Raw genomic sequence first — 19,627 nt, 5'->3', positions numbered from 1 at the left:
AAATACGTTTGATATATACCTATTCATGCAAAATTCAAGTAAGATTTATTTTGTAGAAACAAACATGTTTTTGAGATATCTATATGGAATAAGTAACTTTGATATTGGGTGTATGATGCGGGAGCATCACTCCACATTTTGTTCCAAATTTTTTTGTTGCTGTAAATATCTTACAATCAGTTTTTCTTATGTGTCCTTAGAGAGACAACTATACTTGTATGTTTTATTTTTTGTTTGTAAATGTGTCCCTTTAATGGATAATTTCTTGTTTGTTAGCTTACATCTTCTGGAGAAGCCTAGTTGTCAAGTTCAAGGAGGTTTTTGTTAGCCAACCCCCCCCCCACCCTTCTATTTTCAAGATATTTCTTCTTTGTTGTGTATATATATATATGTCTGTGTGTGTGTGTGTGTGCTTGAAGGCCTCGCGAAAGTGAAGACTAAAGAAAAAAGAAGGAGTTATTCCATTGGTGCCATAAATGTTTGATCCCATTTCCTATTTCTTTTCTGAACTCTTGATTTCAAGTAATCAATACATTCTGTTTTTGTGAATTGCAAAGCTCTGCAACCATGTAAATATTAATTGAAGTTAGCCCAATGCAATGGCCTCATTCCTTTAGGTTCAAATTGCTTGGTGTGTGGTCCCTGCTCTAATAGTCGAGTATATTGTTAATGCAAATAAACCCCAATGGTGGGGAGAGTGTGTGTAAGGCTGAATAGTCAATGCATAATGTGATACTAGAGGTGGTGAGCCCATAGTCGAAGGTCAGCCATACCCATTATCATACCATAGAACCGATGAGTTCAGTCTCGACTCCAACCTTGCACTGTGGATATTTTTGGTAGTCAAAAGTTGGGGTTTCGTCATTGAAAATTCTCATCATACAGAGATAATCCTTGATCCCAACATCAAGTTATGTTTTACCCATAGTCAAGAGTGGCCTCGCTTCGGTGAACAAAGGAAGGTTCCGACTCTGATTTCTCTTCGAAATCATGATGGTTTTGGAAACTGTGTGGGGACTCCGTTATAGTTCAATTTTATTTAATTTCTTAAGGGAATAATGAGGAGTTATAAAGGGGATATTCCTCATAAAGGCCATGGAACTAGAACGCTCAGAGGAATTTTTTTCACATATCGTATATCATGTAAATAAACATTGAACATATAGAGTTGCATTAATTGTGCTATCAGAGTATTCCTTCGAGCTCTAAAAATTACTGTAGCTACAAACAAAATTTAAGAAGATGAAAAGAATTGTGTTTCCAGTATGCCACCAATAAGAGGAGGCCGAGAAAGGATTGAAATGGATGATGACTAGAGATTGGAGTTGAGACATATCGAAAAAAGAATGGAAGCGATGAAAAATACCTAGAGACAAGAACCCGGTGTAGGGAACATAAGTGAGAGTGAGGACACAAGTTCTAAGGAAGAGATAGAGGGAGCTCTAGGAAAAGAGTGACGTGAAGAAAAAATGATTAAGCTAGTCATCAAGGTTGGGTCCAGATTAAAGGTGGAAGTGCCAATATATAATGGCACCCTAAATGTGGAAGAATTTCTAGATTGGATCAACACTGTAGAGAAATATTTTGACTATGACGATGTTGAGGAGGACTAAAAGGTCAAGGAAATTGTAAAAGGGTTAAGGGGGCATGCAACACTATGGTGGTACATGTTGCAAGAATATCATAGGAAAAAGGGAAAAGCAAAGATTAAAAGTTGGGATAGGATGGTGAAAAAATTGAAGAGCAAATTTATGACCAAGGATTACTAGCTGAATTTATTCAAGAATCTATAATAGATTTTGAGGTAGAAATCCATGACGATGAAATAATTCATAAAGGAATTCTATGGGCTGAATATAAGAGCAGGTCACATCGAGGAAGATGCAGAGAAGGTGTATTAGTACGTAAATGGCTTTAGGTTTGAAATTAAAGATGAAATTAGCCTCTTACCCTTGAAGGCTATGGAGGATTCCTATCAGGTAGTGCTCAGGGCAGAAGAAATTTTTGCTAGGAAGTGGAGCCAATGCAACAAAGGAAGGAATCCAAATAGAGGAAGGGGATCTCCCAACAAGGGGAGAGTCCAAACTCAAAAGGAAGAAGTAGGGAGTTCAAGCATTTTATTTCCAAAAGGAGGAGAATCAAGGGGTAAGATATTTTTCCAAAGAGGTAGAGGAAACGATAGAGAAGTCAAATGCTACATATGTGGAAAGACAAGCCATCTATCATGGAATTATCTTGAAAATAAATTAGCAAGTCAAAGAGGACCAAATGTTGTAGAAGCTAGCAATGAGGCAACAACACAAAAAGTAAAAAAGGAAACCCCTAAGTTGGGTGAATATCTAATGTTGGAGAGGATATTGATTAAAGGAGAAAAGGAGAAACAAGAGCTAGCCCAATGAAGAAATTTGTTTAGAAAAATATGCAAGTCCAAAGGAAAATGTTCCAAAGTAATTATTGATAGTGGTAATACGAATAACTTGATTTCTATGGAGATGGTGGAGAAATTGGGGTTACAAAGGATGACACACCCCACTTCTTATTGGGTGACATGATTGCAAAAGCGACATCAAATTATACTCAGCAAAATAGAGCAAGGTTATGATACGGATTTAAATAGGAACGCAAAAAATTATAGATATAGCGATAGATACAAAGCTGCAGTAGAAATAACACTTCATTTTATTAATATCAAATACTGAAATATGCTTAGAAACAGAATGGAAATAAGACTAGCTCGGGCGATGGTAGCTTATCTCTAAGAAGAGTGTAGTGCCTACATGCCTTTGAAATGTGTCACAATGAGGCTCAAAGGCCTATTTATTATTGAGAAACAATGGAAAACCCTAAACATCCAAAAAACTAACCCTAGAAGATGAAGCGCCAAACTACGGGCCCCGTTTGGGTAAATTGGTACATCAACTTCGCGAGGTTGTAACTTTGACATACGATCTTTGTTTGACGCGCATAATACCTCGTTAGAAAGATCTATCTGAGGAATACAACTTTTGAATGACCAACATCAATCAATAATCCATTTTGGTCCCAGTTTTCCAAAAAACAGTCGTTTAGAGCTTCAAAACGTCTCTAGAAGTTCAGGAGCTGAAAAACTGCCAAAAATAGTAAATTGTGCTACAAATAAGGAAACTGAAAAATTGAAAGAAACAATGGTGGGGGTCCAAGTGGAATAAGTGGGTGGCCACCAACATACACCTGGATCATTCCTCCACCCTTAGGAAGTAATGGTCCCCATTGCATTGAGTTCCTCCATGAGATGAGGAAACTTCTACTGAACTTGGTCCCTGGTGAGCCACTTGCCCTGGTGAAGGAGTTGGCCTGCTTTGACAACTCCATATAGTTGGATCCTTTTCTGATGGGTGTTCTTGATCTATGTATCCATGACCTGATTAGTTGTGGCTTTTTCCATGCAATCTGGATTTAACTCTGTAGGTGTGAGTTTTTCTGCAATGCCTGATGTGTCTAGCAATGGTGGGAAGTATGGTCGAAGGCAGTCCAAATTGAACACTAAGTGCAGGCCAAGGAATAGGGGAATGCTGAGCTCAAATGCATTGTCTCCCACAACCTTGGTAATGGTCTAAGGACCATATCAGAGTGGTCTAAGTTTCCAATAGGCTCCAGTAAGGCGTTCCTTTTGCAAACGCAACTAGATTTTGTCACCCACCTGAAACTTGTGGGGCACCCGATGTTGATAATGTCGCTACTTGTAGGGAATTTGATTTCTCCATAATGTCGTGGATCTATTGGTGGATATGTTAGATGTGCTTAATCAAGTTGTTTTACTTATCAGCTTCAAACTGGTCATGAGCCGAATATGCTTGCGTAGCTACAAATGGTATGGCCACATCAATGGGACATAGTGGCTGGAATCCCAAGCCCACCTAAAAGGGGTTGTGGCCAGTCGAGCTGTGGAGGGCCCAGTAATAGCTATGCTGGACATAGGGGAGGCTCTCATCCCATGTGTGTGTATCCTTTGAGTTGTACATGCGCAAAATGTGTACGATCATCGCATTGACTACCTCTATCTGGCCATCAATTTGGGGATGGAAAGCTGTGGACTTAGTCAGCTTGGTATCTAGCATCGACCAGAGACTGGACCAAAATTTACTGAGGAACCTGTTGTCCCGATCTGAGATGATAGACTATGGGATCCCAAAGTGTACCCACACTCATTCAAAGAAGAGTTTAGCAGTGGCTTCTGTTGTGATATTCTTCTTGCAGGCCACCATAATGGCCATATTCGAGAATTTGTTGACGACCACAAAACAATAGTCATTTCCATGCTTAGTAGAAGGAAGGCCCGACATGTAATCCATGGAGATGGATTCCCAAGGTAGACTAGGTGTAGGAAATAGAGTATAGAGGCCTTGCTTCTTGATGGTTGGTTTGGAAATGGCGTAGGAAGTGCAGGATCTGATGTACTTCCAGACATCATGTCAAAGATTCAACCAATAGAAATACTTCTGCAATACTTCCACCATTTTCTCGACCACAAAATTCCTATCAGCCTGACTCTAATGCACTTCCGAAATAATCTTAGCACGCTTGCTTGAAGGAGCACAAAGGTTTCCCTGGTTTCCCAGGTGGCATAACAAGGCATCCTAGAGGTGAAAATATGGAACTTGTTGGCCCTCCAAGAGCGTCTGGTATGTGTGTCTGAATTCTAGGTTTCTTTTGTAGAGAAGTGGCCAATTAGAAGTCTCGTGCCTACAAGAGTTGAGCACGGTGGTTAACGCCATGATCAGTGGTTGGCTGGGGCTGTCTGCAAAATTATTGGTGCTACACTTCTTATACTTGATATTCAAATGGAAATGTTGCAGGTATGTGGACCACTTCTGATGTTGACCATTCTGCAACTTCCCTTGCATCTGTATCAACCGGAGGGGTCAGTGATCTTTGTGGATGATTGTTTCCTTCCCCAAAATGTAATGCTTCCATTATCGGCAGGCCTGCACAATGGAATACATCTCTTTGTCTTAAGTGGGATACTTCCAGACTATGTATGAAAGTGTCTCACTATGATATGCCATTGGATGCCCCTGTTAAGTAAGGAATGCCGCAATAGCATAGTTAGAGGCATATGTATCAATCTCAAATGGTTGTTGCAAGTCTCGTAATGTGACCACTGGTGCGGAGCAAAGGCAACGTTTCAACTTTACGAATGTCTTGTATTGAGATTTAGACCAAAATAATTTTTCTTTCGCTACTCCCTTGGTGACTTCACTCAAGGGTCAAGTGATATGAGAGAATCCCAACACGAACCTGCAGTAGAAATTGGAAAGGCCCAGAAAGATGCGGAGCTCTGTCAAAGTGGTTGGGGCTGGCCAATCCCGAATGACTTGGATCTTGCTGGATCCACATGCACTCCCCATTCATCAATAATGTATTCCAGATATTGAACCTTGGCCATGCCAAACATGTATTTCTCCAAATTGGCACACATCTTGTGTTGCCACAGTGTTTAGAGAACTTTTCAAACATGGTGAAGGTTCTCTTCCCAACTTTGGCTGAAGATCAGGATGTCATCCAAGTATACCACTACAAATGAGTTGGTGAATGGTTGCAAGATGTCATCCATCAACCTCATGAAGGTTGCAGGAGCATTCATCAACTCGAAAGGTATAACCAACCATTCAAAAAGGCCCTCCTTGGATTTGAAGGTAGTCCTCCACACATTAGTGGGTTCGATAGGTACCTGGTGATATTCGAACTTCAATTTGATCTTTGCTGAAATATTTTCCCCCCTAGAGTTGGTCTAGAAGGTCACCAATTCATGGGATCGGGTACTTATTCCTAACAACGATCTTGTTCAATGCCCGATAGTCAATACAAAGTCTCCAAGTCTTATCCTTCTTTTGTACTAACACAATCGAGCTCCCATAGGGCGATGAACTCGGCCGGATGTGACCTTTCTGCAGTAGCTCCTGAATTTGCCTCTTGATATCGTCATTCTTCAGAATGGAGCACTGACAGATTGGTCCATTGGTCAATGACGCACCTGGGGTTAGATCAATGGAGTCCTTGACCTGACATTATAGAGGCACCCCTGCGGGGGAGGTGAAGATGTCCTTGTACTCCTCCACGACCTTGTCCATCTGTTGTTGTCATGTGGAAGGGCCTTGTCTAGAGGTCATGGCCACCGTCTTCTTCTTTCCCTGAGGGCATATCATTAGGAAAACAAATTTCCTGGTTTTGGAAATGAGCTTACTGCATTGTTTTGCAGTAACCATAGAGATGGAAGTAGGCGGTGCTACCTACGGTATCATGTACAACATATTTGCCGAAGTAACAATAACAACACAAGGCCTTGACTCATACACAATATGTCACTTCCACAAGTATGGTTGGCCTAGTAATACATCACAAACATCAAGGGGAGAAATGTCACACAATACCTCATCTATGAAGGGCTTGATGTTGTATGGAAGGCGACACTGTTGGCTCAGGTGAATATCTCGTCCTTGGTGAAGCCACCAAATGGTGTACAGTTGTGGTTGTGTCATGGTCGGTAATCCCAACCACTTCATGACCTCTGTCGAAATGAGGTTCTTTTGGTTCCCACTGTCGAAAATGAACTATAGCGGGGAACCATTTACCCACATCTGGGAGTGGAAGAGGTGCTCCTCCTCCTCTGGATCTTCTTCGTGGTGGCAACAGTAGCGTTGGGCTTGGCTTCGATAATCTGCTTCCCCTTTTCATTCCCCTTGTCGAGTTCTGACTCAATGTCGGAACATGCATCCGATTCTAAAGCCTTCAGCTTGGCCACCAGTGACTCCTTGGCCCGACACTCACTTCTGTTGTGAGTCGAGCTCTTATGGAACTCACACCACTTTTCCGTGTCCTTCTTCGGCCTTGTGGTGTTATTATTTGCTTGCATCTTTGGCGAGTTGTCTTGGGTTGCCCCGCCTTGGCTTTGTCCTTTGTTATGTAGTTTGGGGGAACCTTTCCCTTACTTCATATTTGCAGATCCAAAGTCTTGCTTCTTTTGTTTTAACTTCTTCTTGATCTTGACAGCGTATCGGTATGTCGTGTCAAGCGAGGAGATGTGCAGGAACTCCATCTCATCCTGGATATACTTGTGTAGGTAGCTGCAGTACTTGAGTACCAAACGTTCCTCAGAATCCTTGATACCCAACTTCATGCGAAGTGTATGAAAAACATTGGTAAACTACGACACATCTTGGTCCCTTCCCTGCCGCAGCATTGTCCACTTTATGTATTTATACTAATAGCTCCCGACAGGGTAGTACTACTCTTTGAAGGCATCCTGAAGTGAGTTTCAAGTGGGTGCGGCTGAAAAGAACGAGGTCGTTCTTTCATCCTTTTATTCATGGTAGGTTTCCCACTAGTCCTTGACGTGGGGGGCAGTTTTGAGAAGGGCAAAAGTAATCCTTTCTCGGCTGGAAAAATCATGAACAAAAAATATCCTTCTAGCATATTTAACCATTTATCTACAACGTTTGCGTCTATTTTGCCCTCAAATATGGGAATGTGAAAGTTTACTTGTACCTTGAAAGGAGTGGAGCCTCCAGAGTGGTTGTTGGATGTTGATGCACCACCGGTGGGCAACCATTGAAGGATCTGGGCAAAGCTATCCATCATCGCATTCCTATGCTTCTCGAGGGCCTCCTTGAGAAATATTTTGATAGGATCTCCTTCGCCCTCGTCTTTCTTTTCTTTCCCCATGGGTGGCGGTCGGGGTTTGCAAGGATGACCTTGCAAAGGTTCAACTAGATCAAGCCCTAACTCCTTATATCTCGACCTTGTTGGGGACATGAAAACAAAAACAGAGAAAGAGTAGACCCCTATGATACCACTGATCCAGATTTAAACAGGAATGCAACAAACTACAGATATAACCATGAATACAAATATGCATTAGAAATAACACTTCATTTCATTAATATCAAATACTGAAATATGCTTACAAATAGAATGGAAATAAGACTAGCTCAAGCGATGGTAACTTATCTCTGAGAAGAGATGTGGTAGCTACATGCCTCTAAACTATGTTACAATGAGGCTCGAAGGCCTATTTATTATTGAGAAACAATAGAAAACCATAAAAATCCAAAAACCTAACCCTAGGAGATAAGCACCAAACTGTGGACCCCGTTTGGGTGAACTGGTACATCAACTTCCAGGGGTCGTAACTTTGGCATACGATCTTCGTTTGATGTGCATAATACCTCATTAGAAAGATCTATCTGAGGACTACAAATTATAAATGGAAAACATTGATCTATGTCTAATGTTAGTCCCAATTTTCCCAAAAAACGTCGTTTGGGGCCTCAAAATGGCTCCGGAAGTTCAAGAACCGAAAAAATGCCAAAATAGTAAATTGTGCTACAAATAAGAAAAATGAAAAACTGAAAGAAACAATGGTGGGGGTCCAAGTGGAATACACGGGTGGCCACCAATATCTAGCTAGATCAGGTTGAGTTCCAAATTGGAAGCTACAAGGACGAGGTGTTATGTGACATCATGCCTATGGATGTTTGTCATGTCTTATTGGGAATTCCATGAAAATATGACAAAGGCGTTATTCATGACTGGGGAAAGAACACCTAATATTTTGAGAGAGATAATTACAGGTGCACGCTACTACCATTGGAAGAGAAAGGAGCCAAAGAAGATGCAGGCTTGAGTGTATTAATGGTGACTGAAAAGGAATTGATACATCAAGTCAAGTAAGAAGAGGGGGTATAATTCATTGTAATTGGTAAGCCTCGAACTGTCTTTACACACTCAAATTTAAATACGTTTTGTATTGAAACTTAAACAATTTTAGATGAATTTGTTGATGTTATCATAGATGAGTTACCCAATGCTTTGCCACCTGTAAGGAGCATTATTCATCATATCAATTTAATCCTAGGGACTAGTCCATCTAACAAGGAAGATTATAAAATTACCCCTAGAGAAAAAGAAGAAATCGGGAAACAAGTCCAAGAGTTTTTGGAGAAAGGGATGATCAAGGATAGCTTGAACCTTTTTGTTTTGTCAGTGTCTTGTGTCCAAAAAAATATGAAATCTCAAGAATGTGCACTGATTCCAGAGCTATTCACAAGATAACCATCAGGTATATATTTCCTTTACACTGCATGGATGACATAATGGATTGTCTTAGTGGTGCAGATCTTTTTCCAGAAAATATTTAAAGTGTGGGTATGATCATATTGAAATGAGAGAAGGGGATGAGTGCAAAACATCCTTCAAAACCAATAATGGTTTTGTACAAATGGTTGGTTATGCCTTTTGTCTTGACCAATGCACCCAACACTTTTATGAGGTTCATAAATAATTTCTCAAAGAGATCATTTGCAAGTTTGTGAATTTTTATTTGGATGATGTCTTTGTGTATAGCAAGACTAAGGAGGAACATCTTAGATTTTTAAAATTGGTTTTAATGATGTTGTAGCAGGAGAAAATTCTAATAAATTTGAAGAAGTGTTCCTTCCTTAAAATAGATTTGGTTTATTTAGGATTTGTAGTTTCTTTTGAAGTGATGAAAATGGACCCTGAGAAGATGAAATCCATTAAATATTGGCCTTCTCTAACTAGTATCCATGAAGTGAGAAGGTTCCACGGATTGGCCAACTTTGACATGAAATTTATTCGAAATTCTAGTCACATCTATGCACCAATAACGGAAACAATTAAAAAGGAACAACAACCTTTTTGATGGACAACAACAACAGAAGAAAAATTCCAATTGTTGAAGAAGAAAACCACCGAGCAACTTAGTTTAGTTTTGTCTAATTTCATAAGCCCATTTGGGGGACAATGTGACTCCAATGGAAAAATGATTGGATTTTTCCTAACCATGATGATAAACTAGTTATGTATTTCAGAGAGAAATTGAATGAGGTGAAATAGAAGTATTTTACCTGTGATAAAGAGATTTATGTAGTAATTCAGTCCCTCAAGAAGTGGAGGCATTACCTTATGACCAAGGAGTTTATTTTGTATATAGATAACCACGTATTTAAATTTATATGCAAACAAGACAATTTGAACCAAAACATGCAAAAAGGGTTGAGTATATGTAGAAATTTTCTTTTGTTTTGAAGCAAATTAATGGAAGTCATAATAGAGTTGTTGATGCTTTCAGCAGGAAATGTTTATTTATGTAGGAATTCCAAGTCAAAAATTTGGGAAATGAGCATCTCCAAGAATTATATAAGGAATATACATATTTCAAGGAAATCTACGAAATGTTGACTTAAGCATTGACCACGCTCTGGTGCATTAGTATACTTCAACAAATAATTTGGTTTCTTTTTACAAATAAGGATTGCATTGGATTCCTTGATGATAGCAAAAATTCTTTAGTATTAGCTGCAGTATCATGGTATTCAAAGAAACAACCAACTATTCTATTATCTGATAAAGTACATTGTATCAAGAGCAACATTTGAAGCCATAAGTTAACAACAACATGCCGCAATTATTTACTCTAACAAAATATTTGCAATTATCATAAGTGAACAACAAAAAGTCACAATTTCTTAATACAATATTTACAATTGTCAAAAGTAAAAATTTCTCGTGTTTCATAGTCACTCCAAACATATTGATATCAAATATCATTTCATAAGGAATATAAGGAATATTGTTTCAAAAAATTGAAATGAAATTTGTAAATTAAATTATTAACTCACTAATATATTCACCAAAGCACTACCGAAAAGGAAATTTCATAATATTAAAAAGATATTGGGAATCACCTCATTATGTATTAAGAGAAAATGTTGAAGATAATGTTTTATAGGGAAATATTGAAAAAATGTTATAGTATTGTCATGATTTGAATTCTCCTACTCCCAATTTGTTAGATGAAATTAGAGTGAGAAAGAGTGAAACCAACATTCTAACGTATTGAAATGTTTAATGTTTTGGGTTCAATGTTTATAATATATACCTTCTATTGTATCTTTCTCCACATGAGTTCCACAATATTAATACCAACATCAGTACATTTAAGTAAGCTAATGCTTCATCCCATTAATGCACATAAAATTTCCTAGGCGAAGACTGGAAATGTTGAAGTGGATCGGTACCAGTGTTATAAGGTGAAATATTTACACCGAAAGTGTTCCTATGATGGGTTTGGTTGGGCATATTTGACCAATAAGATCTGTGTATTTTCGTTCTCCTCCCTCCAAATAAAAATTGAAATGTGGCACTGCAACTGTCATGGAATTAGCTAGGAAGTGTGTTGTCCTTTAAAGTTTTCTAAATCCCATCCTAAATGAAAAAAGAAAGATTCTAATCTCTAAATTTTGAGATATTTTGATTTTTCATTGGTTTTTAAATTAATTTATCATAAAATTAAGTTTTATTGGGTTTTGAAAAATAAATCTATAAAAATATTAGAATAATAATTTATATTTTTTATATTTAAATGTTTTAAAATCAATTTATAATAATTTTTTTAATATTTATTATACAAAATTTTAATATATATTATTAATATATAAGTTTTATTTTTTATTTTTTTATTATGATTATACTATATTATGATATCTTAAAAGGGGGAACATAAATATTTTGCAACCAATGAATAATCACACAAAGATGTGATGGAGATTCAGCTAGAGCGTAAGGAAATATTTAATTCTTGTAGATTAATCATGGGGTAATGTCACTTTTTGTCTTCTTATTTGAATCAATATGATGGATTGGATGTGCCTTTAATATATTAAAGCTTTTTCCAAAATCAATGCCATTGGTGTTGCTTTTACCAAAAAATGGAAAATTATGGGGACTTGGGCGGTGATTTGAAGCATTCAAGGGTTGATAGTTTTATTCACAAGCCCAAGCCTGAGATCATAGATGGTGTGCTTGGGATTTCACAGGAACGACCTAGAAATTGGTTGCTTAATTCAAGATTGTAAACTTTAGAAGATAACTCCTATTCCAAAAAAACAATATGTAATTCCAGTCACCACATGTGAGATGTGCTACCAATTTCACTTAAATTTATTTTCTTTCTTATAAAAGGACTTTTATATTATCATGGTTCCCATATTTACAAAAACCAGAACCTAGAATTTCAAAACTATCATAGAAATAAACTTTACAAGAAAATGATTAACAAAATTAGATTTTTTCTCCAGGAAGAGTCTCTCTCTTTCCACCTCTAGAAGAGTGTCACTCTACTCTAGTTCCACCCCCTTTGTTTCCATTTCCATTCCTCTTGCTTCGACACTGGACTATACCGAAGGAACTGACAATGACATCTTTTTGAATACCGAAAATGCCTTCTTGAATCCTAATAGCAGCCTAATTCTCTTCAGCTAGAGTGTAAGGAAATATTTAATTCTTGTAGATTAATCATGGAGTATTGTCACTTTTATGTCACCTTATTTTAATCAATTTGATTGATTGAATGTGCATGTAGTCTATCAAATCATTGGCCAAAATAAATTCCATTGGTTTTTCTTTTACCCCAAAATAGAAAATTATGGGTTCTTGGATGGTGATTTTAAGCATTCAAGGATTGATAATTTTATTCATAAGCCCAATCTTGATATCACAAATGGTGTGCTTGGATTTCACAGGCGCGACCTAGAAATTGGTTGGTGAATTCAAGATTGTCTACTTTAGAAGATAACTCCTATTCCAAAAAACCATTATGTAATTGCAGTCACCACAGGCGAAATGTGCTACCGATTTCACTTCAATTTCTTTTTTTTCTCTAAAAGGACTTTTATATTATCATGGTTCCCATATTTACAAAACTTAGAACCTAGAAGTTCAAAACTAGAAACAAAATGAACTTAATGAGAAAATGATTAATGAAATTAGATTGTTATTCCTGGAAGAGTGTCTCTCTTTCCACCTCTAGAAGAGCGTCACTCTACTCCAGTTCCACCTCCTCTATTTCCTTTCCCATTCCTCTTTCTCTAACACTAGACTATACCGAATGAACTGGCAATGACATCATTCTGAATACCGAAAATGCCTTCTTCAATCTTAATAGAAACCTAATTCTTCTCATCAGTCGTTCAAATCTAACAGGTGGAGTCCTCTTCAAATATTTGTATGCCCCTTTCTAACGTATTTAAGTGGATTTAGATATATTTCATCTACATATTATTTTTGAGAATCAATTTTTTTGCACTCATAGAAATGGTTAACAATGTTTGCATTGGAGTGAGTGGCAAGATAATCTTCCCAAACCTTCTATTCCTTCAGTGTACCTTTGCACCTTTAGGGTCAACTTCTAGTAACTATCATAATAAAAAGAATATGCCCAATATCATTATTGTTTTTGTTTTTGTGGCCGTTGATGGAATTTAGGTTAATTATGCAATGATTTGAAGATGTTTAGCTGCTAAAATATATGGGAATTGACTTGTATCGATTTTTCACCTGCAAGACATTCATACATACCAATATAAATGAACATTTGAGAGTAGAGTTTCAAGTAATAATGGCCTTCATTGAGTGGTTAATTAGTTCCATTGATTATTTTACGAAGCACAAGGATCACCAATACACAAAGTCATCAATCCACAGGGAATAGCTTATTACAGTAATGTCATAAACGAGCTCTTCAAAAATGGTATTAGAAAAAGGTTTACAACGCCAATGTATGTGCTTTTTAGCATCATCATAATTCAAATAAATTATGGTAATTATTCATCTCCACTTTAGATCTATGTGGACTTCTGAAAGGTAGAGAAACTAGTAATTATTTTATTTAACAGAAATATTGTGTAAAAATAACATTGCAATATTCTTTTACACACTATAGGATATTTTTAATCTTTAAAAGGAACTTTGAAACAATTCATATGTAATAAAGATGGTGTATTAATAAAATTGCAATCTTATTTATAGGGAGTAACTTAAAATTGAATAATTCACTCTTAATTCCATTGATCAAATAATATTACATATATATATGAAGTGTTGTCTCAAGATAGGGAAATTATCCTAGACACAAAATCAATTGGTTGAGAGAATATCTCAACCACACACTAATATAGGAATCAACTAGATCTAAATAACTCATATAGAATAGGAACATACTCCTTTACATAGAATGAATCACAAGTGAGACAAGTAAGAATTATATTTTCAAGTCACCCCCTTAATGACTACTTGTCTCGACCTCAATCAACAAAGATCTACATCTGGTCCAATATGGTAATTACACCTTGTACCTTGTTCATGCAATTTTCAATGTCCATATATAGGAACATCCATCTACTGTAATGCATGGGTTCCCAACCATTGCAACCGCCAGTCTACTAGGAAGTCCTTCACATACATGGTTCATCCAACGTCTCGATGAACTCCCCCTAAATATAAAATTTCACCTCATGGAGTCTACAACCAATATGGTCCACCCAAGTGTATCCATCTTGCATGACACACTCTTCCAGGGTGTTAAAAACTCTCTAACAAAGGGAACACATAACAAAGGGGTATGCATGCTTCTCTGGGTCTTATAATCGGTACATAAAACATTTGAAGGACCAAAATTGGCCATTACAAATAAATATATGACATGTCGATTTTCTATAATTACAATATGTGACTCATACTTTATCATGATCATGAGTCTATTCAACAAACTCAAACAAACTTTTAGTATGATTCCCTTTAGATCCTATGCTACTCATCTTGGATATAACACACCTTTCATATGTTGGAGCACACCACCACTTTCTCACTTGAATCATAATATTCAATCATAAGCTTTTTACTTTTGAGTCTTTGGAATTTTCATTTTTAACTTTGACATACTAGTCTTGGATGTCCATGTTTTACCTGTCATCAGTTAGAGTCGCGAATTCTAACAAAATGACTACTCCTATATTTAGTTATCTAGGCTCAATAAGGTTCAATACATTCAAGATTCCAAAGGCAAAACAAAATTCTCACCCTAATGTCCAATAGGTTGGCTATACCTACTAAGCTATCTCATCAATTAGAATTTAGAAACACTTCAACACTAGCACAACAATTGTTCAACAACTCCAATTCAGCACGTTGGATTTTTTCATAGTTTGGTTCCAGGCTCTATTAGGCAACATCATTCTTAACACCTCAACATACCAACCCACTGCTGCACATAGTACTTGCAAAAAAATTTGACCACACAACAACTACTACATTGATCGATATATTTTAGAACTCATCCACAATGGATTTCATTGTGGTTGATAGCGCCAACCCTTTTAAGTTTAGCTAATGGCTCTCAACTTAATAGTCTGATATGCTTGCAGTAGTTCCTCCTCGTTTCACACAACCAAATGCAACTTCAATCCAAATGTAAAAATGGCGTAGATGTCAACCTGGTAATGCTCCAATAGATACCACTCTTCTCCATCGATATGTTAGACATGTCCACAGCTCAATAACACCCTAGAAATCATTCAATATAAATATGGATTCCACAAATATTTTATATGCCAATAGCGGTGCCTTTTTTTTTTAGGAAGCTTCCAAAAAGGAAGTGTTGAATCTCAGAATTACCTTCCCCTTGACATTTGTTCTCACTTTTTTCTCTTGATTTATCACAAGACTATAGATCCAATCAGTGATAAATGCTAGATTTTGTTTTAGGAAAGCATTAAAATGATCACCATATTATATTTTTATGTTCTTCTTATTTTAATAGATTTTTTCAAATCATCTATAGAACGCAGCGTATTCTGCAGCTAACTGTGGGTTCTATAGCTACTCTCATGGTTTGGCAAGTTACAGGTGTCAAATGAAGAAATGGGCCACATGGGCATCTCCAGAATCATCTCCACATGGATTCTATCCTACTCACTCGGTCCAGATCAACAGAAAAGCATGCCTAAAGTCGTGGTCAAAGATGGAGTCAAATACATTGTCTAGTGGAAGTAGGACTCTTGATTTTCTCTTTCGTAGCTAATCAAGAGTCTAACAGTTCTATTGAAGAGTTAATGCAGATTAAGCCACTTGTAGCTGATCAGAATTTGAGGAGTTAATGCAGATCAAGCCACCTGTAGCTGATCAGAAGTTTAACACTCTCATTACAATTTGACTTAAGCCACTTGTAGCATGTCTTCTTATAAATAGTCATGATATATTTAGATCAAGCCACCTGTAACAAGATTTTCTCTTAGACAATTATGTTATTTTTTTATAAATATCGGTTGAATGAAATCGAGAAGTAGTTAGAAGCTAGAAGGAATTACAGGCTTTTGTTAAATACTCTGTTCATACTTCATTTTGTTGATAATAAAAACTCTATTTTGTCAATGGTGGTTTAAAAGTGCATCTTTAATTAGCTTTCATCTAGCCACATCAGTTGCAGAGGGCCCCTGCACTGAAGGAGGTTTTTCACTTGTTGTTTTCATTAATTCCTATTACTTTGTTTTCTACAAGTCTGTTTTCTCTAATTTTTGTTTCATTTCAGTTTGTAACCAATAGTGTAAGGATAAAAATCACAACTTTGCAAGTCTTATTCTTCTGAGATATTGTATAAGAAATGACTGAATGAAAAATGAAGTAATGAGAATACACAATTGCTTAGCTTCTTATTTTTCTGATTACTCATTTTCTTAGCATAAAACTATCAATTAGCTGTATTAATAGATGTTTTCAAAACCATTTAGAAATTATGATAATTATAACTTAATTGGTTGAATATCTAATTCATGCAGTGATTGAGCTTACTCAACGCATTATTAGTTTTACAAACTGTCATCTTTTCTTTTCTGTTTTCAGATCATTACTTAGTTGCATCACTTGACATTCCAAAAGATCCCTTCAAGGAGATTGATTCTATCATATTCCAAAATTGAATGGTTGAATGGCTAAATGAATGCAATTATTGAATTACCTTTTGCATGAGTATTACTTTTGGCTTTAAGAATTAGATCCATGGATTAAGACTAAATGGTAGGATAAGATAGATGCTCTGTTTTTCTTATTAGGTCCTAACTAGTTAAAATGATTCTTGCTCCATTTTTAGGAGATTAGGCTAACTTAGGAACCTATCCTTTCCTTTAAAACTCATTATATCCATGTAAATCTCTCATAGATTGTATATTATTAGACATCAAAGAACATAAACCCCCAAAACAAACATAAAAATACAAAACAACAATGTAAGAGAAAAATTAACTAAGCACCTATACTGTGTCACACTTCATCATTCTACAAACCTCGGTTGATAATTCATGCAAGCAATTTAGGACACTAAATTGAATAAACATTTTGGTGCTGCTGCCAGGGAAGTGTAGTTAGGCAACCTTATCTCTTACATTAAAAAAAAATGATATGCGTAGAGAAAGAGACTCTAGGGGTAGATTCATAGCTAGAGGAAGGAGTTCAATTCCTACAACACCACCTACTCTACGAAGACTAGGAAGAGATACACCTCCATCTCAAGCTCATATTCCTAGCCATAGACCTCTTGAAGTTCTAAGGTCAGAAATTCAATCAAGAGGATCTCTTACTTCATCTACTAAGGTAGTCTTAGAGGAGGAAAATCTTGGATCTACAACAGAAGGAGTAGCATTTTTTCACCTCTACAGGGGAAAATATTTTAGTTGAAGAATTAAGAATACCTAGTGGAGAATAAGAAGTAGAACCTCTCTTCCACATACCATTAATATAGGAACTAGAGGAATACTAATTAACCATGCAGGTTGAATCTTATATTAACTCTGAAGAAACTATAATGGCAGAAGAAGGAGAGGATGGAGAATTCTCACTAATTGGAGGAGGAGGAGGTAGAGGAAGAGGTAGAGGAAATAATGGAGAAGGCAGAGGAAATAATGGAAGAGGTAGAGGAAATAGGGAAGTTGATAACTCTTTTGGATTCCCTATAGCTGATGAAAAAACCAATGCCACAATGAAAAATATCTCACCTTCTGTCCTCCAAAATTTTCATGGATTAAAAAGTGAAGACCCTGAAACCTTCTTATTTGAGTTTGAAGTATTGTACATAACTTATGATTATTTACAAGACTCTCAAAAACTCAAATTGTTCCCTTCAACATTGAAAGGAGATGCTTTAAAATGGTTCATGGGATTGGTCACTCAGTCCATTAGAACATGGAATGACATGAAGAAAGTGTTTTTGGATAGGTATTTGGATTATTGCATGCCTATAAATCACAATGATGAAGTGTTCAAAATGATGCAAAGAGAGGATGAAAATTTAGAGGATTTAATTAAGAGATTTAGCTATAACTTAAAAAGAGAAAAAATGGATAACTTAGATCAAGATACTTTAAAATCTCTTTTATTGAAAGCCATTAGAGATGAGTGGATAGATATTCTTAACATGACGGGGAAGGGAGATATCTATCAACTCCCATTAAGTGACATTGGAGAATTATGTGTTCATCTCTCAAGAGGAAAATCCAAAACTGGGAAAGGTCCAAGAGATCCTTCTCTTGTTAGGGTGAATAAATCTGCAACTGGATCAGTGAGTAGGGCAGAAATTGGAAACATGCTTGATGAATTTAAAACAGATATTTTAGGGAGACTTAGTGAATAGATAGACACCCTTAATTTGCAAAACAAGCAGAAAACCAAGACTGATGCTCTAACTATTTTCTGTCCCAAATGCAGAAAGAATCACGCTTTAAGAGAATTACCTTTAGATGCAAAAGTCATAGAGACTTGTGTGATTTGTTCAGAAAACCATGAGACCAAAAGTTTTCCTTCAATCCCTGGTCTTAAGGTTGTTTTTCAAGAGGAAAAAATTTCAAATCCAACAGAGTCTCTTTGCTTTGTCTCTAGAAGACGTTGGCAAGGGCAACAAAATCAGGGTTTTAACAACCAAATGTATATGCAGCCCCCTCCAAATTGGAATTCTTGGAAACAAACTTGGCCTCAATCTCAATCTCAAAATCAACCTTGGGCTCAAGGAATTCAGAATCCTTATGAAATATTCTCTCCATACTATCAATATCATCCATCATATCCAAACTATCCTCCCCAACAAATTCCTCAACAAAATTAACAGCCATAATTTCAAAACCAAAACCCTCAACTTTCACTGCCATTTCCACAGAGCCCAAATCAGTTACCTGCCCAACCATTACCTAACCCCAATAATAAAAATCCTCAGAATACCTATATGGTGGAAGGAAAACAATTTCCAACTTACATGATCACTCCATTAGATCTCAATGATGTCCAATTGAGATCTGGTAAGATATTAGAAAAGAAAAAACCTTTTGTAGTTATTCAAGAACAAGACAATTCTAAGGAAGATTCTCTATAGCAAAATAAAAGTTTTGAAGGAACATCTCCTCAAAACTAGAATACTGAAAATTAAAAATAGAAAGAACCAATAAACTCAACTCCTATCATAAAGAAACAACCAGTATCCACTTCTACACCTCCTTTTCCAGAAAGATTACAAGTTGATAGAGGGGTAGAAAAGCATATTATGTTGCCTAATTATGATTTTCTAGATGAATTGAAAAATTTCTGTATCAAAATCCCTTTGTTACAAGCCATTAAGGAGATCCCAATTCTAGCTAAAATAATAAAGGAGTTGAGCATGAAGAAACCAGGAAGAAAAACAAAAGAAGTAAAAAGAATTCAGCTAGCAGGAAAAATAGCAAACATAATGATGGGAAAAATTGCCATACAAAAA

The sequence above is a fragment of the Pinus tabuliformis genome, chromosome 9 (genome assembly GCF_031772625.1).
Source record: "Pinus tabuliformis cultivar Carrire ecotype Pingquan chromosome 9, CPIR1, whole genome shotgun sequence".
Lineage (NCBI taxonomy): Eukaryota > Viridiplantae > Streptophyta > Pinopsida > Pinales > Pinaceae > Pinus > Pinus tabuliformis.
The sequence above is the reverse complement of the archived record's forward strand: the minus strand, read 5'-3'. Positions refer to the sequence as shown.